This window comes from Scyliorhinus torazame, chromosome 10 (genome assembly GCF_047496885.1).
Source record: "Scyliorhinus torazame isolate Kashiwa2021f chromosome 10, sScyTor2.1, whole genome shotgun sequence".
NCBI classification, from domain to species: domain Eukaryota; kingdom Metazoa; phylum Chordata; class Chondrichthyes; order Carcharhiniformes; family Scyliorhinidae; genus Scyliorhinus; species Scyliorhinus torazame.
In genome coordinates, this window is record NC_092716.1 from 154888905 (window position 1) to 154902181 (window position 13277).

A 13277-nucleotide genomic window follows, 5' to 3' on the forward strand; every position below is an offset into this window, starting at 1 on the left:
CTTTTCGAGCTCCTAGGTTGTTCTTCTCTGAGCCTCAAGCTTCGTCCCCATCCCATCGAGTGGCATCTGCATGGCGACCAGCGGCATCCTGACTGCCACCTGGATCTAAACTTTGATCTCTTCCTTCATCGCAGTCAACTCCTTGGTTAGGAATGTCTTCCATCCCTCTCCAGGGTGGGGGGCGTTGTCTGGATCCACAGTCTTCCTCTCTCTGGGGTGGCCGGGGATCCTCCGTCTCGTGGGTCTGCCGACTTGCTCGCTCACTGCTCCTACCCTTTTCCACTGCTTCTGGCTTCCCTGCAGCCTCTTCATCTGCTGCTTGCTGGCATATTACTCTTTCTTCCCGTGCCTTTTTTGGTTTAGGAGCTGAATAAATCCAAATTTTCGGGCTAAATTCGGCCAAAAGTGCCTATTTTACTGTATTCTGGAGGAGAGGCACCTGATGTGCCACTGTTCAGCACATCCCTGTCACTGGAAGTCAACTTGATTCCAATTTTCCTGGGTAATATCTGTCCCTATCCCACAAATTTATCGTCCTCAAAATAAATGCATATTTTTTACTCTTGATGGCTCCTTGTCCTTTTCAACAGCTAACCTAATGCTTATGATAGTATGATCATTGGTGCTTAAAGTTTGCCCTAATGACATCTGGTACACTTGTCCTGCCTTATTCCTCAGATCCAGCAGTACCTCATTCCATGTTGAGCTTGAAACGTACTGATAAAAAAAATTCTCCTGAGCGTACTTCAGACACTCTTGTCCCCCTCTGTCTTTTACATTGTTACTTTCCCATCCATATTAGAATAATTAGGCGGCAGGGTGGCGCAGTGGTTAGCACTGCTGTTTCACGATGCCGAGGACCCGGTTTCGACCCTGGCCCGGGTCACTGTCCGTGTGGCGTTTGCACATTCTCCCCGTGTCTGCGTGGGTTTCACCCCCACAACTCAAAGATATGCAGGGTAGGTAGATTGGCCATGATAAATTGCCCCTGAATTGGAAAAAAATAATTGGGTACTGTAAATTCTTTTAAAAACAGAATAATTACATTTTCATTATTGCTGCCCAATAGCTTCTTACGTCTCTAATTTCCTTGCACATTGCTGCTCTATCTTTTCACTGGCTGGTGGTCCATGGAATGCACTCAGTGTCACAGTATCTTTATTGTTCCTTACTTAAACTAAATTGGTAGAGGGATGGACACGAATGTATAGAAGTAGAAAGAAGGAATAAGGTGCATAAAAGGAGTCACGGTAGCCCAATGGAAGGGAGTGGTATCATACTAGATTGAAGCAGACTAATAAAGTCTATGAGGAATCCAAAGACAGAATTGGAACACATAGGTAAGCACACAAACCGGTGAATTAAATTGGAGAGCTGCAAGCGTAAGTAGCTGTGTGGGAATTTGAGGTGGGGGGGCGCAGTGACAAAAATGGAAACGTGATTCAAAATGGTGAGATCTGGGTATTTAATATTCAGAAATACAAGATAAGGGAGGGGAAAAAAGGGAGGTGGGGCTGCAGTGCTGATTAGGGAAGACCTTGTGTTGGAAAGAGAGGATGTCCTTGAAGCAGTAAGGACAGAATCCATTTGGTCAGATTTGAGAAGCAAAACAAAAAGCATAATAATAATAATCTTTATTGTCATAAGTAGGCTTACATTAACACTGCAATGAAGTTACTGTGAAAAGCCCCTAGTCGCCACATTCCGGCGCCTGTTCTGGTACACAGAGGGAGAATTCACAATGTCCAATTCACCTAAGTCTTTCGGGACTTGTGGGAGGAAACTGGGGCACCTGGAGGAAACCCACGCAGACACAGGGAAAACGTGCAGACTCCACACAGACAGTGATCCAAGCCGGAAATCGAACCTGGGACCCTGGCGCTGTGAAATAACGATGTTAACCATTGTGCTACCGTGCCACCATGCTCAGCTGCTGAAAGTATTCTATAGGTCTTCAAATTGTGACAAAAATTATATAGGGAAATCAGAGATGTGCAAGAACTCGCTCTCTGTATCTCTCGCTCTAATTAGTGGGAACTTCACGGATTGGAATAACGTTAGAGAAAAAAGTAAGGAGAGGGAAGAATTTCTCAACTGTGTGCAGAAGAACTTCCTTGACCAATATGATCTTGGTCCACCAACGAAGGAGGCATTGCTGGAACTAGTGCTGAGGAATGATGTGAGCCAAATGAACCAAGTGCCTGTTGGGAACACTTTGGTTAAAATAGTCATCGTATCAGAAAGTGTGTTTTAGTATTGGAAAAGAACTAAGAAGAATCTGAAGTTGATGAGAGGAATGTGGTAAATGTTGCCTACATGGATGTTAAGAAATCATTTGATGAAGTACTACAAATAAAAAAGAGCCTAATGGGATAGAAGCGTGCTTGGATCAAAAAATTGGCCAAAGGGTAGAAAATAGTGACTTGAGGTAAATGATTGTTTTTCTGAATAGTCAGGTGGGAAGTGCCCCAAGGGTCAGTGCTATGACCATTTTTTCCCCCCAAAATATATATATAAATGACTTTTATATCTAAGTACAGTAAAATTTCAAAATTTGCCGATGGTACCAAATTTGCAGGTGCAACAGTGAGGATGATGGCAATCAGCTGCAACAAGGTATAGGATAGCAGAAAGGGCAGACAAGTGCAAAGAAGTATGATCTAATGCATTTTGGCAGAAAGTACAGGGAGAGGCAATTTAAACTTCAAAGAACATGATGGGATAGTGTGACCTGGGAAGTACAAGTGAAAGTAGTTGGATATTGAGAGTAGTTAGCAAAGAATGAGATCTTGGACTTCATAAATAGAGCTATTGAATATAAAAGCAGGGATGTTATGTTAAACCTTTTCAAAGATATTGAGCAACAACGAGAGTATTGAATCTAGATCCGGTCTCCACACTTTAGAAAGGACCGTTGGTTCTTGAGAGGTTACCGTGGAGATTTACTAGAATGGTTCCAGGGAAGTGGGATTTTAACTACAACATTAGGTTGGAGAAACTAGGTTTGTTCTCCTTAAAATGAAAGATATTGAGTGGAGATTTGATGGAGGTGCACAAAACTATGCAGGTTTAGATAAGGTAGACAAAGAAAAGCTGTGCACTACAGCGAGCACTCTGTAGCTGCTCAGTGGCATCCTTGATCCTGGCATAAGCAAGGCAACATACCATCCTGGAATCACATCTGCATTGCTTTTCCAATCTTCCTTGTGGCCTGGTGTAGCTGAGCCACATTGTGCTACCATGGGACCATCACTCTTCATAATGAATGCCAGTTGGAGAGCAAGGTGCCTTCCAGCAGTTCCTGCATTTCCTGCTCGAACCTCCTTCAGCCTGTGGCGGTCATCTATTCCTTACCTGCCTGCACATCCTTAAGATGCAGACTGACTACCTCTGAAACACCTTATTCATATAGCTCTCTGCCTCGTGGATGAACCAGTGACTCAAGCTATCATTCAAACTCCAAAACCCCAGAGCTCCAGCTGACAGTATCTGTTTGTCCAAGACACAGAAAACATCCTGCTGTTCCCTCATGAAACAGGCTGCGCATTCCATGAGGCTGAGGTACCTTTCCATGTGTTGTCCCGCCCCCACCTCATTTATTAGACTATTAACAAAGTTAAGTGAAATATATGTAAAACCTATATAAAGGCTTGGCACTCACTTACCAACCATCTACCAATCAACTCATTCACCTATGTTTGCATCATTTGGTTATATACTTTATTAAAATCTCTGATCTGACAACATCCTCGAGCTTTAAAAGATGTTTTTACAAGGATAGTGGATGCTTTGGTTTCGAACTTCCAGAACTCCTTAGATTCTGAAACTGAGTCCGAAGATTGGAAGGTAGCAATCATAATCCCGCTATTCAAGGAATGAGGAGGAGCAAAAATGGGCAACTCTAGAAATATTAGGGGTAGGCAAAGTGCTAGAATCCATTTTTAAGGATGTGGTAATGCGTTTTTTTTGGAAAATCATAAGATTAAGCAGTCAACACAGATTTACAAATGGGAAATTGTGTTTGACAAATCTATTATTTTTTGAGGATGTAACTAGAAAGAGGGATAAGTGAGAACCAGTGGATATGATGCAAATGGAGTTTCATAAACTATTTGACAAGGTTCCTGATATGATCTCCAATGGAATCCGTGAAGTAAATTTATCAAACCACCCCTGAATTAAGAAATTTATTGAACCCCAAGATTTCACTCTTCATAACATTTAATTTAACACAAATCAGATTTGATGTAAATTCAACATAAAATAACAGGAAAACATCAGTGGATGTGAACTGTTGATTAAACATTGTTACAAATATCTAGTTCCTAATTCATACATTTTAGAAAAAAACTTTCAGTTTTAACTGGAGAAAATGGGTACGTATAATTGAGGTCCTGAAGAGCAACCCTGGAGTTAAATGCAACTTGGAATTTATTACATTTAAAAGGTTGGAGCCATGTTGATCTAAATGGTCAGAGCTTGAAATTCTGGGACTGAAGGTCGTAAAACTCCATTAGAGTTTGAAATTATTCACATGATTTCCCAGAATTGAGGAATTCAAAGGTAGTTCATTTGCATTTCTGTACGTGGGATCAACATCCCTAAATGCAGAATGAGGCCATTTGGTCCATTGAGTCTGCATCGACCCTCTGAAAGAGAGCTCTACCTAGACCCACTTCTCCACAATATCCCCATAAACCCGCACATTGATTATGGCCAATTCACCTAATCTGCACATCTTTGGACTGTGGGAGGAAACTGGAGCATCCAGACTGGGCGAGAAGGTGCAGACTCCCCACAGTCACCCATACCAGAATTGAACCCAGATTCCTGGCGCTGTGAAGCAGCAGTGTTGCCACTGTGCCACCATAGATATTGATTCACAGTGGAGCCTTGGTTAAAAAAATCTTTGAATTAACATAAAACATAAGAACTAGGAGCAGGAGTAGGCCATCTGGCCCCTCGAGCCTGCTCCGCCATTCAATGAGATCATGGCTGATCTTTTGTGGACTCAGCTCCACTTTCTGGCCCGAACACCATAACCCTTAATCCCTTTATTCTTCAAAAAACTATCTATCTTTATCTTAAAAACATTTAATGAAGGAGCCTCTACTGCTTCACTGGGCAAGGAATTCCATAGATTCACAACCATTTGGGTGAAGAAGTTCCTCCTAAACTCAGTCCTAAATCTACTTCCCCTTATTTTGAGGCTATGCCCCCTAGTTCTGCTTTCACCCGCCAGTGGAAACAACCTGCCCGCATCTATCCTATCTATTCCCCTCATAATTTTATATGTTTCTATAAGATCCCCCCTCATCCTTCTAAATTCCAACGAGTACAGTCCCAGTCTACTCAACCTCTCCTCGTAATCCAACCCCTTCAGCTCTGGGATTAACCTAGTGAATCTCCTCTGCACTCCCTCCAGTGCCAGTACATCCTTTCTCAAGTAAGGAGACCAAAACTGAACACAATACTCCAGGTGTGGCCTCACTAACACCTTATACAATTGTAGCAGAACCTCCCTAGTCTTAAACTCCATCCCTCTAGCAATGAAGGACAAAATTCCATTTGCCTTCTTAATCACCTGTTGCACCTGTAAACCAACTTTTTGCGACTCATGCACACCCAGGTCTCTCTGCACAGCAGCATGTTTTAATATTTTATCATTTAAATAATAATCCCTTTTGCTGTTATTCCTACCAAAATGGATAACCTCACATTTGTCAACATTGTATTCCATCTGCCAGACCCTAGCCCATTCACTTAGCCTAGCCAAATCCCTCTGCAGACTTCCAGTATTCTCTGCACTTTTTGCTTTACCACTCATCTTAGTGTCGTCTGCAAACTTGGATACATTGCCCTTGGTCCCCAACTCCAAATCATCTATGTAAATTGTGAACAGTTGTGGGCCCAACACTGATCCCCAAGGGACACCACTAGGCACTGATCGCCAACCAGAGAAACACCCATTAATCCCCACTCTTTGCTTTCTATTAATTAACCAATCCTCTATCCATGCTACTACTTTCCCCTTAATGCCATGCATCTTTATCTTATGCAACAACCTTTTGTGTGGCACCTTGTCAAAGGCTTTCTGGAAATCCAGATATACCACATCCATTGGCTCCCCGTTATCTATCGCACTGGTAATGTCCTCACAAAATTCCACTAAATTAGTTAGGCACGACCTGCCCTTTATGAACCCATGCTGCGTCTGCCCAATGGGACAATTTCCATCCAGATGCCTCGCTATTTCTTCCATGATGATAGATTCCAGCATCTTCCCTACTACCGAAGTTAAGCTCACTGGCCTATAATTACCCGCTTTCTGCCTACCTCCTTTTGTAAACAGTGGTGTCACGTTTGCTAATTTCCAATCCGCCGGGACCATCCCAGAGTCCAGTGAAATTTGGTAAATTATCACTAGTGCATTTGCAATTTCCCTAGCCATCTCTTTTAGCACTCTGAGATGCATTCCATCAGGGTCAGGAGACTTGTCTACCTTTAGCCCCATTAGCTTGCCCATCACTACCTCCTTAGTGATAACAATCCTCTCAAGGTTGTAGTTTTTACCTCACCACTATTCTTAGAATTCCCCCTATACCAAAAAGGGTCGATTTATTCTAAATGGTGAGCAGGGATTCTCACTCCCCGACTCCTACGCAGACTTTGGCGGGTGCTATTCAGGTCAAACTAGTGTTTCAAGTTATCCCCCGGTATAACCCGTATCTTCGTAGAAGAATTTTATTTACTTACCACTTAGTAACTTACGCACGGGCCCAGCTTGCTAAGTGAAGTAAAGTAAACTTTTTAAAGAAAATAATAATAACCACTCTTTCAGGTTATCAATTTGAACTTAACTTTATTTTCAAGTTAAAAGAGAATAACTACTTTTACAGAAAGGTGGAAAGATCTTTTCTTGTTCGGACCAGTTGCAGACTTTCAAGTCTCTCTTGACAATCAGTTTTCTTTAACTTTTGGTCTTCTGCTGACTTCTCTGGGCTGCTCGGTCTGTCGATGGTGCTTGTCCCATCACCAAGGAAGATTCTCTTATCTGCTCATTTCCCCCAGTTTTTATAGCCATTTGGGGCCCCTTAACCTCTGCACCTGGCACCCTTCAGCCTGTCTGCTTGAATGTTCGAAGGCTAAGTTTTAGCAGTTTAGAAGTGTGGCGCTACTTCAACAGCGACAGTGCAGCTTCATCCTCACCAGCTCGCCATCCTTGACTGCACTTTTCTCGCTTTGCTTGACATGTCATAAATTTGTCTGTGCCTTAGTTCGCACTCTTTTGGTTTCATGTCTTTTTCAATGAGTTTTCTCAGATTCGACTCGGGTCATCTTCAGGTTAAGCTAATGTCATGTTAGGGTTATCCCCCCTGACTCAAACTTTATCTGCTTTGGCCATCTTCCAAAAGGTTTTAACTTCAAATGTGATGTACGTTATAATGTAACCTTGTCACCTTCTAGTTTTCTTAATTTGTAAATCAGTTGTTTCACTTTATTACAAGTGTCAGCAACTTTTCACACTTAACAGTTGTTCCTTATCTTATACTTTAGATTCTGGCTGCTTTTCCTAATTGTTCAATAAAATAATGCATTACTTAAAGATTTGTGAAATACTGTTCCCTTTCATAAAGCTTTAAGAGTTTTTAAGTCAATCAAATGTCTTTTCTAACTTGTAAACTAAAATGAAGCTCCTATCTGTTTTCTTCCCTGTCTGTGAAGTTGTCTGCTCTCAAAACAGGCTGCTGCTGTTAACCCCTTGTGGGACTTCTCCCTTTCATTTAAAAGCCTCAGGCATTCTTAGTGTTATTTTCATGTTTCAAATGTCATATTCTTCCGAGTTTTCACAACAAGGTCCTCACCTGTCATAGCCTCATTTCTATCAGTCACTGGCATGTTATTTGTGTCTTCCACTATGAAGACCGACCCATAAAACCTGTTCAGTTCCTCAGCCATTTCCTCATCTCCCATTATTAAATCTCCCTTCTCATCCTCTGAAGGACCAATATTTACCTTAGCCACTCTTTTTTGTTTTATATATTTGTAGAAACTTTTACTATCTGTTTTTATATTCTGAGCAAGTTTACTCTCATAATCTATCTTTGCCCTGTGTTTGCTGACAGAAGCAGGCAGATCAGTTTGGGAACAGACAGAGGCAGTTGTAGCTTTATTTTGACGTAAACTGCATCTCACTGGATTGAGAGAGCCAACAGGAGGTGATAGGATTGCATTTCAAGCAGAGGAAAACCTAATTTCATTATTCACCATGTGGAAGGTGGGTGGGATGATATCTTTGTTTAGATTGAGTGAGAGAAAAGCAGCTGAAAGATTTGCCTAGTTTGCAACTAGTGGAAGAAATCTACAGTGGTCCTAACATCATATTGTGGCAGAAAACATTCAGAAAAGTTAGAAAGCTGTGGGCAGGCAATTGGATGTCTTACCTGCAACCCAAACAAGGAGTTGAGACATCTATAGTCATGGGGTCTGAAAAGAAAAGGTGGATGGTTGCGTAGCCAAAAGCTGATGGAAGGACCCCTCTAGAATCTTAACTCGGCGAAATAGCTGAAATACAGGAGAAGTAAATTTTGGAAGGCTGTGACATATCCTATGGATTGGTCCCTGGTTCCAGGGGACATGGTAGCTCAGTCAGCACTGCCGTCTTACAGCACCAGGGTCCTGGATTCGATTCCGACCTTGGCTGTTTTGCGGAGTTTGACTGTTGCGTGGAGTTTGCACATTCTCCCGTGTCTGTGTGAGTTTCCTCCCACAGTCCAAAGATGTGCAGGTTAGGTGGATTGGCCATGCAAAAATGTTGTCCCTTGGTGTCCAATGGTTAGACGGGGTTACAGGGATCGGGCAGTGGAGTGGACCTAGATAGGATGCTCTTTCAGAGGGTCAGTGCAAACTCGATGGGCTGAATGGCCTTTTTCTGCACTGCAGGGATTCCAGAATTCTAAAGTGAATGAACCTTCATTTGAGTTTATAGCATAAATTTGGTAATTTATCATAATTTAATAGTTCTAACTTTGTTTCATTCTTTTTGATGTACAATAAAGTTTGTTTTTGTTTAAAATACGAAATCTTCTGATGGTTAATTGTGAGATGTTCAGATTTTTTCTTTAAATGTTAACGGTCCCTAACAGGATTGTAACAAAATGGAATAGTAGACTTCACAAAGACTATCACATGATTACTATAGACAATCTGAACGCCTGTATGGTTCCTGTTCCAGCTGCATAGTTCTTTCAAACAGAATTCCAATTCCTTCTCAAAGATTTAGCTGATTCTTCATGGGCAGGCAACTTCCATGTAAACCGGGTTTCACCCATGCAATCTTTCCTGTATGGTGAACTTCCGGAACCTTTCCAACTCTCCTGTCTTCTCTTTCTGTTTGTGAACACCACGGTCTCTGTATTTACTTGCTTCCTATCCAAGTCAAGGGCTGCCAGGTCACAGAGACCACTACTTCTCATTCTCCAAAAATTATAATTGATCCCTTTACATTTTTTAAATGTATATTTTAATTGATTTTTCCATTTTAACATAATGTGGGTACAGCACAGCAAAAGTGTCTCGGCATAAATAAATAGAGTACAGGAGAACAAAAATACAGTTGGTTCGGTATAATCACTAAACTTAGTGCCTCCATATCAACAGATATAATAGATAACGAGGGAGAGGAGGATAAGGCCATGAAAACATGGTAAAATGGAGCACACCTTCCTACATGGTGATTGCTTGCTTAGTCCATGAGAATTCGGGATAAGATCTTCTCACCAAATTCGAGGACACACCAGAATATAGCTCCCTCAGCTCCAGTCATACCATTGGCATCAATAACACATTCTGATATCTGTTGCTAACTTTTGGTTGGTTCAATTGCCTCTGTTTTATAACCTTTGCTCTAGAGTCGCCAGGTATCTTTATGATACCGCCACGAGGTTCAAGTAATGACCAATAACTCAACACACCAATTAGTAAGATTCAAATCAAAGCACATTTATTATACACAGTAAAAAACTACTCATGCATAAAGTCTACTTTCTAGGCTATTTCTATCACTAACAGGCCTATACTTAGCTTTGGACTGGCCCACCAGGTCAGGGGAACAAATGGCCTTTTGTTCGGGTTCTGAGTCTGCGGGATTGCCCTTAGTGTCCAAAATTGCCCTTAGTGTTGGGCGGGGTTACTGGGTTATGGGGATGGGGTGGAGGTGTTGACCTTGGATAGGGTGCTCTTTCCAAGAGCTGGTGCAGACTCGATGGGCTGAATGGCCTCCTTCTGCACTGTAAATTCTATGATAATCTATGATTCAAAAGCTGGTATGGACTGGCAGCTAGGAGTGCCTATCTCATAGCGAGCGTTGACTTGAGACTTACTTTCTTGGAGGCCACTGGACAGTTCACTCTCAGGGGTTGCTTCGTGTTGCTGAGCGACCCTGTCAAGAAGGAGGATTTGAACTTGGGGGCTTTACTTTATAGTCCCCAGGGGCTTCCCGCCCTTCGGGGCGGACCCTGTACTTGGTTTCAAGTGATTGGACTTTGTTCCAATCGCTTGGTTCGATTTCTCCAATACTGGAGCTGTTCCCTGATCGTTGGGCGGTCTTTAAGTGTATGTTAACCTCTTTTGTGTTGGCTCCTGCTGGCGCCGAGGAGTCTGGCTTGGCCTTGTTTACCTCAAAATGTTTTGATTGTTCCCGGGGATCGCTCATTACTATGTAGATGGCTGCTACATTACTATGCAGGTGGCTGCTTGTATTGATGCTGTCTGGGTTTCTGCACAGTCTAATACACAGTAAACTTGCACCTGCTAATTTTTGCCTGTGTTGGCTGAATTTCCCTTCAGCCTTTGCGGTTCTCCATTTTAAGTCGGGAAGTGGCCAACTCAGGTGGCTACACGTCCCTTTCACAGATATGATAACCTTAGCAGGAACCAGTCACCCATTCTTTAACACCACAATAACAGAAAAGAAATTACAGAAAAAATCTGACGCAACAAAACTCCAAACTCCAGCACAGTACAGAACGATCATCATTCCATACGTTTATACAGAGGAGTCCAGCAAATATTCATACTGTTGGTCCAGATTATAATCAGTGCAGTCAGCGCTTCCCAACACACTAACCGAGACAGGATAAAGGAAACTTCAGAAGCAGAGGGTCTCAGGATAATAGGAACCAGGATTCAGGCGTGAGCACATGGTCCCCTGGCGGAACAGCACAAGCATAAGGCCACACCTGAACTACTGTGTAGAATTGTGGCTACTTTGCTGAAAGAACGATATACTTGCTCTGGAGGGGCTGCAATGATAATTCAATCATCGACTTCCTGGGATGAGGAGATTGCCTCATAAGGAAAGATTGGGTAGACCAGGTATATGTTTCCTGGAGTTTAGAAGAATGAGAGGTAATCTCATTGAAGCATATAAAATTCTGGAGAGGATGGGCAGGTTAGGTACTGCAAAAATGTTTCTTCTGGCTGAAGAATCCAAAACATGAGGATCACAATCTGAGAATAGTAATTGCCATATCGGACTGGGATGAGAAGAAATATCTTCACTCGAGTTGTAAATATTTAAATTTTTTATCCCAGCCAGCTGTGGATGCTCATCAATTAGTATATTCAAAACCAAGGTCATTACCCTTTTGGGTATTAAGAGAATGAAGAGATATAGGGTCAGTGTGGGAAGGTGGAGTTGAGGCAGAAGATCAGCTATAATCTTCTTGAGTGACAGAGCATAGTCAAAAGGCCAAATAGTTTGCTCCAGCAACTGTTAATACGTTTTTGTGCATGAAATGTTCCCAATTTCCCTATAGATTTTATTGCACTGTGTTAAAATTGAAAGACAACAACCACAATTATGGTTCCACGTCTTTAGCCCTTTGCATAACTGAACTATTTATTTTGAATTGAGCTGAAAACATGATAATCCATCACTGGAAGGATTCTGTTTGTGGCGGTACGGTGACACAGTGGTTAGCACTGCTGCCTCACAGTTCCAGGGTTCAAGGTTCAATTCTAGCCTCGGGTGACTGGAGTTTACACTTCTCCCCATGTCTGCGTGCGTTTCTTCCGGATGCTCCGGTTTCCTCACACAGTCCAAAGATGTGCAGGTTAGGTGAATTGGCCATTCTAAAGTGTCCCTTAGTTTCCAAAAAAGGTTTGGTGTGGTTACGGGGATAGGGTGGAGGTGTAAGGTACTCTTTCCAAGAACTGATGCAGACTCGATGAGCCGAATGGCCTTCTGCACTGTAAATTCTATGATCTATGATAACTTTCTATGACATGTGCCAAGTATGTTAGTTCAATAAATGGCGAAAAGTTGTACACGGGGCTTCTGCTTGCCTCGGATTCTGCTAAGCAGAGGATATTAATCTCTTGCCTTTTTTGAGGCTGTGGGGGAAACAAATTGATATTTTACCTATCGTGATATTAACCAATCAATTCAGATCAGTGCGGAACTTGTGCTTGTGTAGGTCGGTGGCGAGAGAACAGAGTTCCTGTAATTGGATTGTTCATTATTCATAAAGAGTCACTGACCCTAGCAGCATTCAGCAAAGTATTGTGTTTATATATGTCCATTTGAATGACTAATATCTGCATCCAATAAACTTTGCATGTATCTGCCTCCTTTATTACATAGAATCAGAATCATAGAACATACAGTGCAGAAGGAGGTCATTCGGCCCATCGAGTCTGCACCGGCCCTTGGAAAGAGCACCCTACTTAAGCCCACATCTCCACCCTATCCCCGTAACCCAGTAACCCCACCTAACCTTTTGGACACTAAGGGGCAATTTAGCATGGCCAATCCATCTAACCTGTGCAGCTTTGGACTGTGGGAGGAAACCGGAGCACCCGGAGGAAACCCATGCAGATACGGGGAGAAAATGCAAACTCCACACAGTCACCCGAAGCCAGAATTGAACCCAGGTCCCTGGAGCTGTGAGGCAGCAGTGCTAACCACTGTGCCGCCTGCAGTTGTGTTTCAGAGGTGTGGTTTTCATGGGAATGAATAGAAGAGAGTATCACATTGCAGATGGGCAAAGATTGGTGATTAGTAAAAAATTAGCTTACATCTATCATCACTCTTTACATGTCTAATTTCATTTGCATGCAAAATCTTGAAACTGTACCTCACAACATTATAGGTGTACCTACACCACGTGGACTACATTGGTTTAAAAAGTCAGCTCACTACCACCACATTTGCAGTTAGGGATCAGCAACAAATGCTGATCTCGCTAGTGATGCCAACACGCTGTGAAAGAATA

The 13277-nt window shown here is 42.4% G+C and overlaps 1 protein-coding gene across 6 annotated transcripts in view; it reads left to right on the forward strand.

Annotated features, from left to right (window-relative positions):
* The window catches only part of LOC140430984 (PHD finger protein 21A-like), a 594207-nt gene that overhangs the window by 433539 nt on the left and 147391 nt on the right, over positions 1–13277 (forward strand). The window lies entirely within an intron of this gene.